This window comes from Toxorhynchites rutilus, chromosome 2 (assembly GCF_029784135.1).
Source record: "Toxorhynchites rutilus septentrionalis strain SRP chromosome 2, ASM2978413v1, whole genome shotgun sequence".
Lineage (NCBI taxonomy): Eukaryota > Metazoa > Arthropoda > Insecta > Diptera > Culicidae > Toxorhynchites > Toxorhynchites rutilus.
In genome coordinates this window covers 21,058,079-21,071,510 of record NC_073745.1, presented here as the reverse complement: position 1 = coordinate 21,071,510, position 13,432 = coordinate 21,058,079, and the positions used below count along the sequence as shown (strand labels likewise).

Sequence of the window (13,432 nt, the reverse complement as noted above, 5' to 3'; positions counted from 1 at the left end):
GATTTTTCATCCACTTGCAAATAACGTGTTTCGCCGTTACATGGAATAAATGTCGGACAATTCCTTTCTCGAGTTTTGCTCTTAAAGGGTGTGTCACATCAAATTGCATCACGGAAAAAACGCTGTAGAAATTTAATTTTTAGGAATTATATCTTCAGCTTTCGCTTATAATCAGATGAGAGTGTATAGAACACGTTGGCCATGCTTCACTGTCAATTTTTCGTAAATTTGGAAAAATGTCGTCGAACGAAAAAGAGCGTCGTGAATTAATCCTGTGCACTCATTTCGAAAATCCGGAGTTGTCACATCGGGACATCGGTAAGATGCTGGGAATCGTCCAATCCACGGTCAGCAGAGTACTAAAACGATACTTCGAGAACCTAACCATCGACCGGAAGGTGAAGAACGGCAAAAATGGATGCTCCGTCAGTGAAAAAAATCACAAGGGCGTAGTTAAGCAGTTTAGACGTGATCCGAGAAGTTCGGTCCGGGATGTCGCCAATAAGCTGAATTTGTCAAGTTCATTCGTCCAGCGGACCAAGCAGCGGGAGGGCCTGCGTACATACAAGGTTCAGAAGGCTCCTAACCGCGACGAAAGGCAAAACATGGTGGGGAAGACGCGAGCCCGGAAGCTGTACACCGAAATGCTGACGAAGCCGCATTGCCTGGTAATGGACGACGAAACCTACGTCAAAGCGGACTTTCGTCAGCTGCCGGGCCTGTTGTTCTTCTCCGCAGAGGACAAATTCAGCGTTCCGGAGGAGATTCGCAAGCAGGAACTATCCAAGTTTGCCAAAAAGTACATGGTGTGGCAAGCGATCTGCTCTTGCGGAAAGCGGAGCGCCCCCTTCGTGATGACCGGCACGGTAAACGGGCAGGTTTACCTTAAGGAGTGCCTACAGAAGCGCTTACTACCACTATTGAAGCAGCACGAGGGCCCGACCATCTTCTGGCCGGATCTCGCTTCGTGCCACTATTCAAAGGACGTGTTGGAGTGGTACGAAGCCAACGGGGTCACCTTCGTGCCAAAGGAAATGAACCCGCCCAACGCGCCGGAGCTTCGCCCAATAGAGAAATATTGGGCGATTATGAAGCAGGCCCTCCGGAAGAACCCAAAAGTTGTCAAATCGGAGGCGGACTTAAAGAGAAAATGGATTTCTGTTCAAAAAAAAAACTACAACCTGACGTTGTACAGAACCTTATGGACGGGGTAAAGAGGAAGGTGCGAGCATACGGGCTTGGGCTCGAAGTATGAATAAAAAGAAAATGCCAAAAGTTGTTTAATAGTTTTTATTTTACTGTCTAAAATTTTCAAAAGGATCGGTCTACTGGACGAATTTCTACAGCGTTTTTTCCGTGATGCAATTTGATGTGACACACCCTTTATCAACACATTCGGCGACCCATTTCAGATAGAAGACGATATCACGTTTTATCACATTAAAATCCATTTCCACTTTCGAACGAAGATCAATTTCGTTACCGCAAACATCGAAAGGACTAACAACGCTTGTTAATTTTGAATTGTAGAACACATGCGAACTGAATTTTTCGAATTTCAGCATTTTCCTTCAGAGTTTTCCGAAAAATTTCAATTGTCATGTTTGGTTGGAATATGTTTGTTTGAAACATGTGCATTATTTTTATTGGACTCCCTCACCTTTCCAGAGAAGGGAGGGGTCCCAAATTTGGCTCCATTTGCTTGATTAGTTCTCGAATTATGCAGAAATTTGTGTTTTATTTGTATGGGAGCCTCCCTTTAGAGGGGGGAGTGTCGAACTACCATAGAAACATATATCGATCCCTAAAACCTCTATATGATAAGTTTAATTCCATTTGTTTGATAAGTTCTCGAGTTGTTGAGCACCTTCCCCCCTCTTTAGAGAGGGGGATGAGGTGTTTAACCACCGTGAAAATATTTATTGCACCCTAAAACCTCCATATGCCTAATTTGGTTTAATTTGCTTGATTAATTCTCGAGTAATGCAGAAATATGTGTTGCATGTTTATGGTAGCTCCCCCTTAGAGAGGGGGTGGAGTGTCTAACCACCATAGACTCATTTATTGTACCCTATATGGAGGTTTTCATATGCCTAATTTGGTTTCATTTGCTTGATTAATTCTCGAGTAATATAGAAATTTGTGTTTTATTTGTATGGCAGCCCCCCCTAAGAGAGAGGGGAGGGGTCTCGAACTATCATAAGAACCTTCCCCAACCCCGAAAACCCCTACATCCGAATATTAGAGAGGTGTTTTTTTCGTTTTCGAGTGATTTTGCAAAGTTAACATGTTTTCAGTTTTCGTTCAATATTCCTATGCGACTGGACAACATCTATGCGACTAGAATCCATTTTTTATGCACATGTGGTATTAAGTGTAGCTTCAAATTGGTATATCGATCATCTGAATCGGTCCAGTAGTTCAAAAGTTATGAATTAAAAAAAAAATGAATTTTTGGAAAAAAAAAATGGGAAAAATTATTTTTCGGACCATCTGTTAATGTTGAAAAATCATAACTCAATAACACAAAATAACGAAACTCTGAATTTAGGATATGTTATCTGAAAAAACCTTAGCTTTCAAGAAAAAATATAGCGCCCTTAGTCCCGAGACAATGTAAGTTATAAAAAAATACAATATCTTTCGGAAAGAGACTAATTAATTGGCTTTAACTTGATACGTCGATTGTCCGAATCGGTGTAGTAGTTCAAAAGTTATGAGTTTTAAAAAAAAAGGAATTTTTGGAAAAAAAGAGAAAAAAAAGATATTTCGAACCACTGTAAAATAGAAATAGTCACCTATTTAATTTGATTTGTAGATCATCCGAATCGGTACAGTAGTTCAAAAGTTATAAATTTAAGAAAAAGGCAGACTCGGAAAAAATGTGAAAAATTGATTTTTTGGGCAACCCTAAAATGGAAATGATCATCCTAATGGTAAAAAAAAAACTGGTTTAATGTTTTGCGATAAAGAACAAAACTACCAATTTTCACGAAAATCTGAGAACCACTATATCGGTTTGACATGAAATAGCTGTATATAAACATTTCCATCGCACTTCTAGGTGGATTGACACTATTTTCGTAACTCAAATAATCATTCAAGACACTCACATGTGGTTAAATTATCTTGAAATTATTGAAAAGTTGATTTTTAAATACAATTCTTAATAGAAAGTAATATTCGCTACTTTGACACATTTTCACCCCCTCTAAGGGGTGAAATTGGGTCAACTTTCATTTCATCGTAGTTCAGTGAAAAATTAATATTATTCAACAATTTCTAAAACACTTACGAGTGTTCATCATTAGAGAACATTTGTAGGTAATCAGGATTATGTTTTACTCTAATTTACGATAGTTATTCAACGAAAAGTTCGAAAACTATCTTTTTTCACCCATTTTCACCCCCATCGACGGTATTTAATTTTTAAAACTCTACAAGATTCGAAAAAAATGGAGCAATTTTTTCTTCAGTAAATTTTTTTTTTCTTGAAATCAGGGTAAGATTGATATGCTTTGTTTTCATTTTTCACAGAGAGTGAAGTTAGTTATTTGAAAATCAAAATTGCACTGATTTTGATAAGAGTCGATTTTTTACAATAAAATTGTACGATTCAGACAGTACAGGGCGGACTCGATTATATACAGTCTCCGATATTTTTACTGTATATAATCGAATCCTGTATATAATCGAGACACGTGATCCCGTGGCCGAGTGGTTAGCGTCCCACATTATCATGCCGGGGGTTCGATTCCCGTTCTGGCCGGGTGATTTTTCGTTAAAGAAAATTATTCCGACTTGTGGTCACGCGTATTATAAAACTTGCCACTCCAGAATACATTCAAGGCGTGTTATTCGGCATAGAATTCTCAACTAAGTGTGACTAATAAAAATGATGCTAGTAATACTTACGATGAGAAGGCAGAAATTCCACTTTTAACGTTAATGCCATCCAAGAAAAAGAAAATATAATCGAGTCAAGAAATTTTTTAATATTTCGTTCAAAAAAATTGTTTAAAAGTAGAGGAACTGGTACAAATTTGGTTCCTCATTTTGTTTTTTGTACTTAGCTCTTGGCCAATGCTCGGAATTTCTTCATATTACGTCAACTTATGAAGGGATCTATAGAAATGAAACAACTCAAATTCGAGTACCCGAGATGCCCCATTTTTTTTATTTTTTCAAATTAAAAGAATCGTCCTGAAATCACTGAAAATGTATAGTGTACTTCACTTCATACAAAATAGAAGTGAAGTACACTATCTTACGTAAATTCAACGCAACTTTGATGAAAAAGCATGCAATTTTACAAAACAAAGAGAAAGTGAACAAATTTCATCTCGATTTATTTCTAACTGAAAAAGTAAAACGTATCAAAAGCCTTTACAAAAGTCGCAAGCGTAGTAATCAGTCTCGCAATCGGTGCAGGCGGAATGGGCTCAATTTTTACATATGCAACATTGAATCCCATCGTCCCCAGGAATGTCAGATTCTTCACAAAAATGCAAATAGCCTGGTCCTTTTTCTTTGAAGGTTTGTTTTATCCCCAAATCGGGAAAAAACATAATTTTGCTGCATGGGCATGCAATACTTAGCATAGTGCATCATCAACACTATGTTTACATTGGTGCCAAATTACCCGCATACCGAATTTTCACTTTGGAATGAAATCTATGAAATTTGTGATTAAAATCTCGATACACTTACTCGAATTCGTTGAAGAACATCAATTTCTTGATCCAAATCAGCTTTAATATTTACATGTGGCTCACTATTCGATATTTAATGATTTTTCAAAAGACGCACATGAAAAAATTTCGAGATTTCAAAAACAGCAAAACTTCAAATTTCTTTTTTAACCCTCCTGTACTCGCGTGCAAAATCATAACACGTATACTCGCGCACGGTGTCAGACCGAAAATTGAACTTGTCTGTAATGTTGCCATTGTGCATTTTTCAGGCTTTATTGACATTTATTTGAGGAAGAGGGTATGATTGAATGAAAAAACTCCAAAAAATATGTTTTCTTCGTTCTTATTATGTTTGAATAGTCTCCTTCAGTTCAGCCTCCTCAAAACAGAGTAATTTTTGATACTCCAACACAAATATCGAAATTCGAATTTTTCACTGTTATTAATTAAAAGTAAGCAACTGAATATAATTCATGGAAGTATAAAGAGCTATAAAATAACATAAAAACGTATTTATCGATTGTGGTTTCATTGGCGTAAGAATCAGAACATAGCATAACTACATGCTCGAAACAAACATATGTTTTACATTCCATGCGGTTGTTGCGTGTTTTTCGGGTCTTTTATCGAATAGAAGAATGTATAACGACCTTCTAGATAATTACCAGATGATAAAGGTTCTGGAATATAAAGTTTGCATACTCATGATATTCTTTGTCTCTGTATTCTTGGTAAACTAAGAATTAATACCTTTTTTTAGATGGGGCATAAAAAGATGATTAAAAGGATTTCTAGTAACTTCCTTTTCTTTTTCGCGTTTTTTTGTCGATATTGTTCAATATAAAAAAAATATCCCCGAAACTGTAATTGTTAAAAATTACCATAAGCCACCGATTAGTTTATAGTTTGCTGTTTACAATTCTTCCACAAGTGAAATTCTTTCACAAGTGTGCATATGTATGGCCATTATATTTAGCGAATAACTATACGAAAGTCACACATTTATATTTTGCTTTTGAACGTATGAATCTAACGACGAATAGTTAATATATGGATCCGTGCAATCCAGTTACAAAAGGTTCTGAAATCAAATAAGAATAGTCCGGTAATGATCTTATGCATTATATTCTATAAATATTCCACGCCACTAACATTCATTTATGCATTTCATTCAACAATATTCCAGAATATGAAAAAAAGGCACTTGTACAAAAAAGTTACTCCTATACTCGCGTCGGTGTGTCAGACCGAAAGTGTTAAAAAGTGGCACACGTCCCCTTTGTACCAACACATGCGATACGCTAAACGATGACGAACGACGAATAACGAAGCTAGAGAGAATCGCAAAGTCGTAGTGTTGATATTTTCTGAGAAATGAACGAATTATTGATTTCTCGGTCTGACAGACCAATGCGCGAGTATAGGAGTGTTAAAAAACACAGATATTTAGGGTTTTTGGCATCTGACGTTTGTTACTACATTACTAGAACACTTTTTTTTATTCACCACCAGAGTGCGCTCATTACCGCCGGAGATCCGGGTGGGTACCAAATTACCCACGGGGTACCGAATTCGTACCTGTTCCTCTGACTTTTCATTTTTCAACACATTTTGGTTTCGCCCTCATTGAAATTTAATCTCAGCAGAAACTGGTCATATGAAATTGAATAATATAGGTCGGACTCGATTACATACAGTTAAACAAAATATGTTGTATTATACTTCAAATATAACATATTTGAGGTGAAATAACATATTTCAACGTTAAAGTGAAAGTTAATTGGCTATTTTGAGTACAGTGGAGTAACAATCGTGATTTTGGTAGATTCTGATTTATTATGTATTTTATGTATTAAAGTGAGATGGCTAAGAATGCAAGGGGTGTAAGTGACTTGATCGATTTCTCTGCAGAATGCAGTGCAGAATCCATCACCATTCACGCTTCACACAAACGTAACACAAACATCAATTTCGTTAGCGCAAATATCGAAAGAACTAACAACGCAACGATATTATTATTAAACATATGGAAATTCAATTTTCCGAATTTTCCGACCTTCTTTCACAAATCACAAATCAAAATCGGACCAATACTTCCTCAGGTTTATCGCTTACCAACACATTTTTTCATTTAGATTCAAAACCCGAAAAAGATATGCATAAGAATCAAATGAAAAAAAATTGTTTGACTCGATTATACATTTTTGATTATATACAGTGAATAGAAATCGGAGACTGCATATAATCGAGTCCGCCCTGTATTTTGCTGCAATCTGAATATGGAGAATCTAAAAAACATCGGATAGGAACGGAACCGAATCGAACTAAGTTCTATAGCTTAAGGCAAGGAATATCCAATCTACCAGTTATATAAAAAATAAAAAATTAATTCTTTCAAAAATGATGAGGTGGCAGAGCAACAATTCGAGCCACCATAGTAAAACACAACATCTCATTGTTCTCTCTGTTGGCTAATAACCTCAACGGCAATTCCGCGAGCAGTTGATAACAAAGTGCAGGACAAACAGCTGACCTGCTTAACCCCGCTCAAATGCTCAAATTGCACTCAATAGCTAGAAACTACTTTTCCCGGATTGAATTAAAACTTTTCCTTCTCCAAACATCGACTGCAATTGTGCAGCATTGATGCAGCCGGCGAAATGTTCGAAGCGAAAAAGAAATGGCGGCCCCGAAATTAGCAAATGAGTTATGAAAAGTCAGCGCCGGGTTCGTCCTTTTGGGAAATTAATTTGCGAAAGACGACGAGGACGACTAGTTCGAGACGTCGTCGAGAAGAGCTGCCCCGAACAGAGCCTGAGATCCGTTGTTCGCCGAAAAGTGAAAGGCACCGAAAGTTGTGCTGTTTTTTCCTGTTGCAGTTTGCAGTTGCTGTTGGGGGGGGGGGGGGGGCGTTTGGCTCAGCTATTACACACTGTGGAGAAGAGCCGAGAAGTGGGGGAAATTATTATTTTTTCACACTAATTGCATAAGGATCGCTGCTGTTGCCATTATTTTTACCCGGTAAACTTCTTCGGTAGGATTAATGTAGCGTTGAGAGGAGACTTGTAGAAAACATTTACTCTCATTAAAATGAAAACGTGCGCAACAACGCAATTATCGGCTGTAGAACATGATGATGCTCTACGCCTCGACAGACGCGGCAAAGCATCAAAGGATTATGACGATCCGCGGTGCAGTTCTAGAGTGAGGCACATGCATCCCAAATTGTATCCTCCTGTGTGAGATGTCAAGCTGAACACGTTTTTTTTTTAATTTGAGTCGCTCACAACTTTTGAATCAAGCGTGGAGGACTTAAATCGTGAGCTCTAATTGGATTAAGTATTAGATCAATGCAATCCATACACAATTCAAAATTTGTTTGCTTGTGAATCACTGATAAGACACAAACACATTATGTAGAACATGTTTCATTTTCTGTCGAGTCAGCATTAATGTCTTAATATTGCGAGAACAATTCTCTCAGTCAGAATTACTTCGAACTGACCGCAACCAGCTGAAGTAACCAGAATCCCCGCCACAAGTGAACACAGCCAACAGAGTACATCGTCTGCGGTCTAACTAGACCGGGACGATTACACTGATGACTATCATTAATAGCCCCCCACTCCCCGTTCTAGTTTGCATCGCGCGTACCTTTTCCGCTAGGATATGGCTTCGTGAAACGCTCGCCTTCCACTTCGTACCTTCCGTTCGATCGTTTAACTGTGATTTCGAGTGCAAGCTCACAACGAGCGGTGTTTTCACTACGCGAGGGTAAACAAATCCTGTTTCCTTTCTTAACCGTAAACACTGCCGGATCCGGTAAGTGCAGTTGGATGTCCTTGTTGTTTGGTCCCGGCGGATATGTATTGTTGTTTGTTTTCCTTGTGGATGGGTAGTGTGATAAAACTCAATTCATTACAAAGAGAGAGAGAGAGAGTTATCGAGTGCCCTTAAAATATTTCAATCCGAGGAATGAGAGGCAGTCTAAGTGCCGTCTGACGTGTGGTAATCACTTCGAGCTGCTCGAGCAACTACTGGTCACTGACATGCGAAAGAAATATTTGCGAATATTGCAATCGCTGCGGTATTTTGGTTTCCGATTTCCCACTTTGAACATCTAGTTATGTTTATTTTTTTTATCAAAATGATTGTTTTATTTTTAAAAATAATCCGAACGTCACAACACAGTTCACGTAATGTATTCACAACGTTTTTGACACTGCAAAAATAATTCTTTTCACCTCTAATCACACCACATTAGTTCATAATATGAAGCCCGGTTTCACTCGGCGCACATGTTTTTCCTGACAAATCAAACAGCAGCGTAGCTTTTCCCGTCCAATTTTCCAACCCGCTCACGACGACGCTTCGCAAACGACTGGCGAAACGTGGCCTCAGGATTGTGAATCGAACAATCGCGCGCGTATGTTGTGATGATGTCCCAGCCGGCGTGTTTTTCCCCATCCCAGTCTCGAAACGCTCCGTTATCTCGTCTTTACGCCTCTCGACGCCGTCGTCGTCGGTGTGGGCATCATCCGGGGGGAGCTGCTTCGGATCGACCTGTCGGGAGTTTTCGGCTCGCGGATGAACACTCTGGCAAGTGCGTGATAACGAAGGGAATGAATTTTGGTACGATTCGAATGTTGGATTTGTTTTGAACATCGGATGCGTGAGGCGCTAGACTCGAAGATGCTGCGTGGATCTACTTGAATGTTTGCAATTCTGCTTGGTTATAAATAAAGTTTTCTGTAAAATAGAAATTTTGTCGCGTTTTTCAATAACTCACGGACTTTGTGCCAATTGTAACACTTCAATAATGAGGCTCACTCACCTTCCTAATTTATGTCTTAATTAAAAGCGGTGAAAGTTTTGACGTAGAACTGCGTTTTTCGGGAACCCGTATTTTTCTATTTTTTCATTAGGGTGACCAGTTTTCACCACCACTGACGCATTCTTCGGATGAAGATTTAGTTCATACTGGTTTACTTGAAATAATTATTTATTGTCAAAATTTCAATAGAATGCATAGTGCGGCGAAAATGAAACAAATATATAAAACAGTTAATGCTTGCCTGTACAATATAATACTGGCCACTGAAACCAGTTGGAACGACACAATGAAAAGTGAAGAATTATTTGGTAGCAATTTTAACGTGTTTAGGTGTGATCGGGATTTGTCATTGTGTGATAAAAAATCGGGGGGTGGTGTACTCATTGCTGTAAATGCCTTGTTAAACGCAGTTCGTATTCCTAGTGAACAGCATAAAGAATTTGATGATGTGTGGGTTAAAGTATGTATTAATGGCCAAACACATGTTTTTGTATCTATCTATTTCCCTCCTAATTTTGCCAAAAAACATTCTTATGAGAAATTTTTTTTTAAATATTGCAGAGTCATTTATTGATGAACTCGACCCTAATATTAAAATCCATATTTACGGGGACTTCAATCAAAATACAATTGATTTCATTGTAGACGAGAAGAACGAATCAATTTTACTCCCGATTGTAGGCGAAAATGAGACATTGCAGCTTATTTTCGATAAAACAAGCCAACTAGGTCTTTGTCAAATCAATCCTATTTCAAATGAACTAAATTGTTTCCTAGACTTGTGGTTTACTAATTGCACAGAAGATTTTTCCATGTTTCGAAAGCTGAATGTCCCCTTTGGAAAGATGAAAAATTCCACACCGCTATAGAATACTCTTTATTTATCGATAGCACAAGTACACGCCCCGCCGATTGCGATTTTGAGATAAATTTTGATTTCAAAAAGGCAGACTACGAGCAAATTAATTGTAAGCTTAATTATATAAATTGGTCATTTCTACTTAAAGATGAAAGGAACATACACAAAGCTGTTGAAATTTTTGATGATAATCTGTATAGAATCATAAGTGAACATGTTCCAACAAGAAAGAAAAAACTTAATACAAATTCAAAAACACCAGTATGGTTCACTCGTGATATTAAAAATCTCAAAAACAAAAAACAAAAAGCTCATAAAAGATACAAAGCCAGCGAAAATTTGGATAATTTAATCATATACAAAGAAATTTGTAAAAAACTTGATGCGAAAATATCACTAGAATATAAAAGGTATATTACAAGGATAGAAAATAATATTAAATCCGATCCTAAGAAATTTTTTAATTTTGCCAGCGATAAGATGAAATCTAATAATTTTCCATCAAGTATGAAATTTGGAGAATACGTTGGATCAAATGATAGTGATATTAGTAATCAATTCGCCCGTTTTTTCCAAGGTAACTACACAACAAATAACGTGGTTCGAGATTACGATTATTTTTAGTTTTTACCCGAGTGTGTTTTATCTGGATTCATCTAAAGGTCCCGGGCCGGATGGTATCCTTCCATATGCCGAAAATGTTGTTGAAAAAGTTGGCACAGGCTTTCGTTCATCCTTTGTCCTTGGTTTTCAATTTATCGCTAAAATTGGCAATATTTCCTTCTGTATATAAAAAATCATTCCTACTACCCATATTCAAATCGGGTAACCGTTCTGACATAAATAACTATCGTGGCATCGCCATATTATCTTGTATTCCCAAATTATTTGAATCTATTGTCAATACTAAAATGTACAATCAGTTAAAATATTATATTTCACCGAATCAACATGGTTTTTATAAAGGAAGATCCACTGCCACAAATCTGTTAGAATTTGTATCCTATTCTCTTGCGTTAATGGATAGAGGCAACGTTGTCGAGACTCTTTATACAGACTGCAAGGCTTTCGACAGAGTAGATATTCCAATGCTTAGTTTCAAGCTCCAACGTATGGGAGTAACTGGAACTTTATTGAAGTGGGTAGAATCTTACCTCACCAATAGAACACAGTTTGTTCGCTTTAGAGGATAAATCTCTAATCCAGTGAATGTCACATCCGGAGTTCCACAAGGTTCTCACTTAGGCCCTTTACTTTTCATCCTATTCGTAAATGATGTGTCACTAGTATTAATTAACCTCAACATTCTAATATATGCTGATGATATGAAATTGTACATGGAAGTAACCAAATGTAGTGACCTTGTGATTTTCCAACAAGAAGTAGATGTTTTCTTCGAATGGTGCGTGAAAAGTCTTTTAGATATTAATGTGAAAAAATGTAATATTATATCGTATACTCGAAAACATGAAACTTATGACTTCATATGTTCTCTAGGATTTGAAACTGTAGAGAGATGCTTCAAAATTAGAGATTTAGGTATAATTCTTGATTCGAAACTCACTTTTGGCGAACATTACAATACAATGATCAATAAAGCAAATAGTATACTCGGTTTCATGAAAAGATTTAGTTACAATTTCAGTGATCCATACACAATAAAAACATTGTATATAAGTTTTGTAAGATCTATTTTAAAATATTGCAGTGCTGTTAGGCACTCTATCAAGAACTGCACTCCAATCGAATAGAATCAGTACAAAATAATTTTTATTATTTGCCCTGAGAAAGCTAGGCTGGACAACATCTCCCCTTCCCCCATATGAAGCTCGTTGTATGTTAATAAATATTGAAACACTTGAGAAACGCAGAGAAAATGCCACAATTTCATGTTTAATTGACTTAGTTTCACACAGGATTAGCTCTGAAAACTTACTTGAAAATCAAAATTTTTATGCACCAACACGAGCCTTGCGAGCACGGAATTTGTTCAAACCAACTTCATTTCGAACTTTATATGCTATGAATGGTCCACTTAATAGAATGATGAGAACGTACAATAAGTACAGTAATGTAATTGATGTGACAATGTCGAAGAAATTATTGAAAAAGTCATTGACTGAGAGATCATTGTATGCGTGAATTACAGTTTTGTCATATATGTTTGCTGCGTTGCAGTTCGTAATTTATTATTAATACTAAAATAAATATAGCTATAAATTATTCATTAAGTATATTGTAATTGTAATGCAATGTATGTAATTTGTTGTCTACTATAGTTTGACGAAATAAAGAAATAAAATAAATAAATTTTCATTTTAGGGTGGTCCGAAAAATCAACTTTTTCCCCTTTTTTTCGAAATGAACTTTTTTCAAAAATTCATAACTTTTGAAGTACTTTGGATTGGATTTTATTTTCAACATTATTGATTGTATTTGTTTTTTTATAATTCACATGCTCTCGAGACCAAGGGCGCTATATTTTTTTATATTTTGTCTTGAATGATTTTTTTACATAACATATCCAAAAATCAGAGAGGCGTTATTTTTCGTTCTTGAGTTATGGTTTTTAAAAGTTAACCGATGGTACGAAAAATCATGTTTTCCTTTTTTTGATTTGTTCTTACGTATTAACCCTCCCATACACGCGCATATGGTTTGACAGACCGAGAATCAATGAGGTGGCTGAATTTAATGAAAAAAGTTAAAGAAAAAATACTTTCTGGAATTTTTTCATTCTATTGGTTTTTTTCAAATAAACACCAATAATGCCTAAAAATACACAATAACAATATTATAGAGACACGTACAATCTGTGAGTATACGAGTTACAATTTAGCGCGCGAGTACAGAAGAGTTAACTCCACCGGATCCGAAATACAATATAGAGGAGCTTTATTGTTCCCACGGACTTTCAGTTATCTTTTGTGTTGCCACTGCCTTGTTGTGTGCAGTGTTTTGTTATTTTTATTGCTACGAAAATGCGTATTTGGGATTCGCGATATCTACGTATGAACGCTACCAAAGCGTAATTTTTAATTTGAA

The 13,432-nt window shown here is 36.7% G+C and overlaps 1 protein-coding gene across 3 annotated transcripts in view; it reads right to left on the bottom strand.

Annotated features, from left to right (window-relative positions):
- The window catches only part of LOC129764348 (uncharacterized), a 51,320-nt gene extending 42,223 nt beyond the window's left edge, over window positions 1-9,097 (bottom strand). For 2 of the 3 annotated variants that reach the window (XM_055763335.1, XM_055763334.1), the window contains exon 1: window positions 8,349-9,097. The gene's annotated coding sequence lies outside the window, so the exon portion shown is untranslated. The remainder of the gene's footprint in view (window positions 1-8,348) is intronic. The other variant, XM_055763336.1, reaches the window with a different exon arrangement.
- Window positions 9,098-13,432: the final 4,335 nt, after the last annotated feature.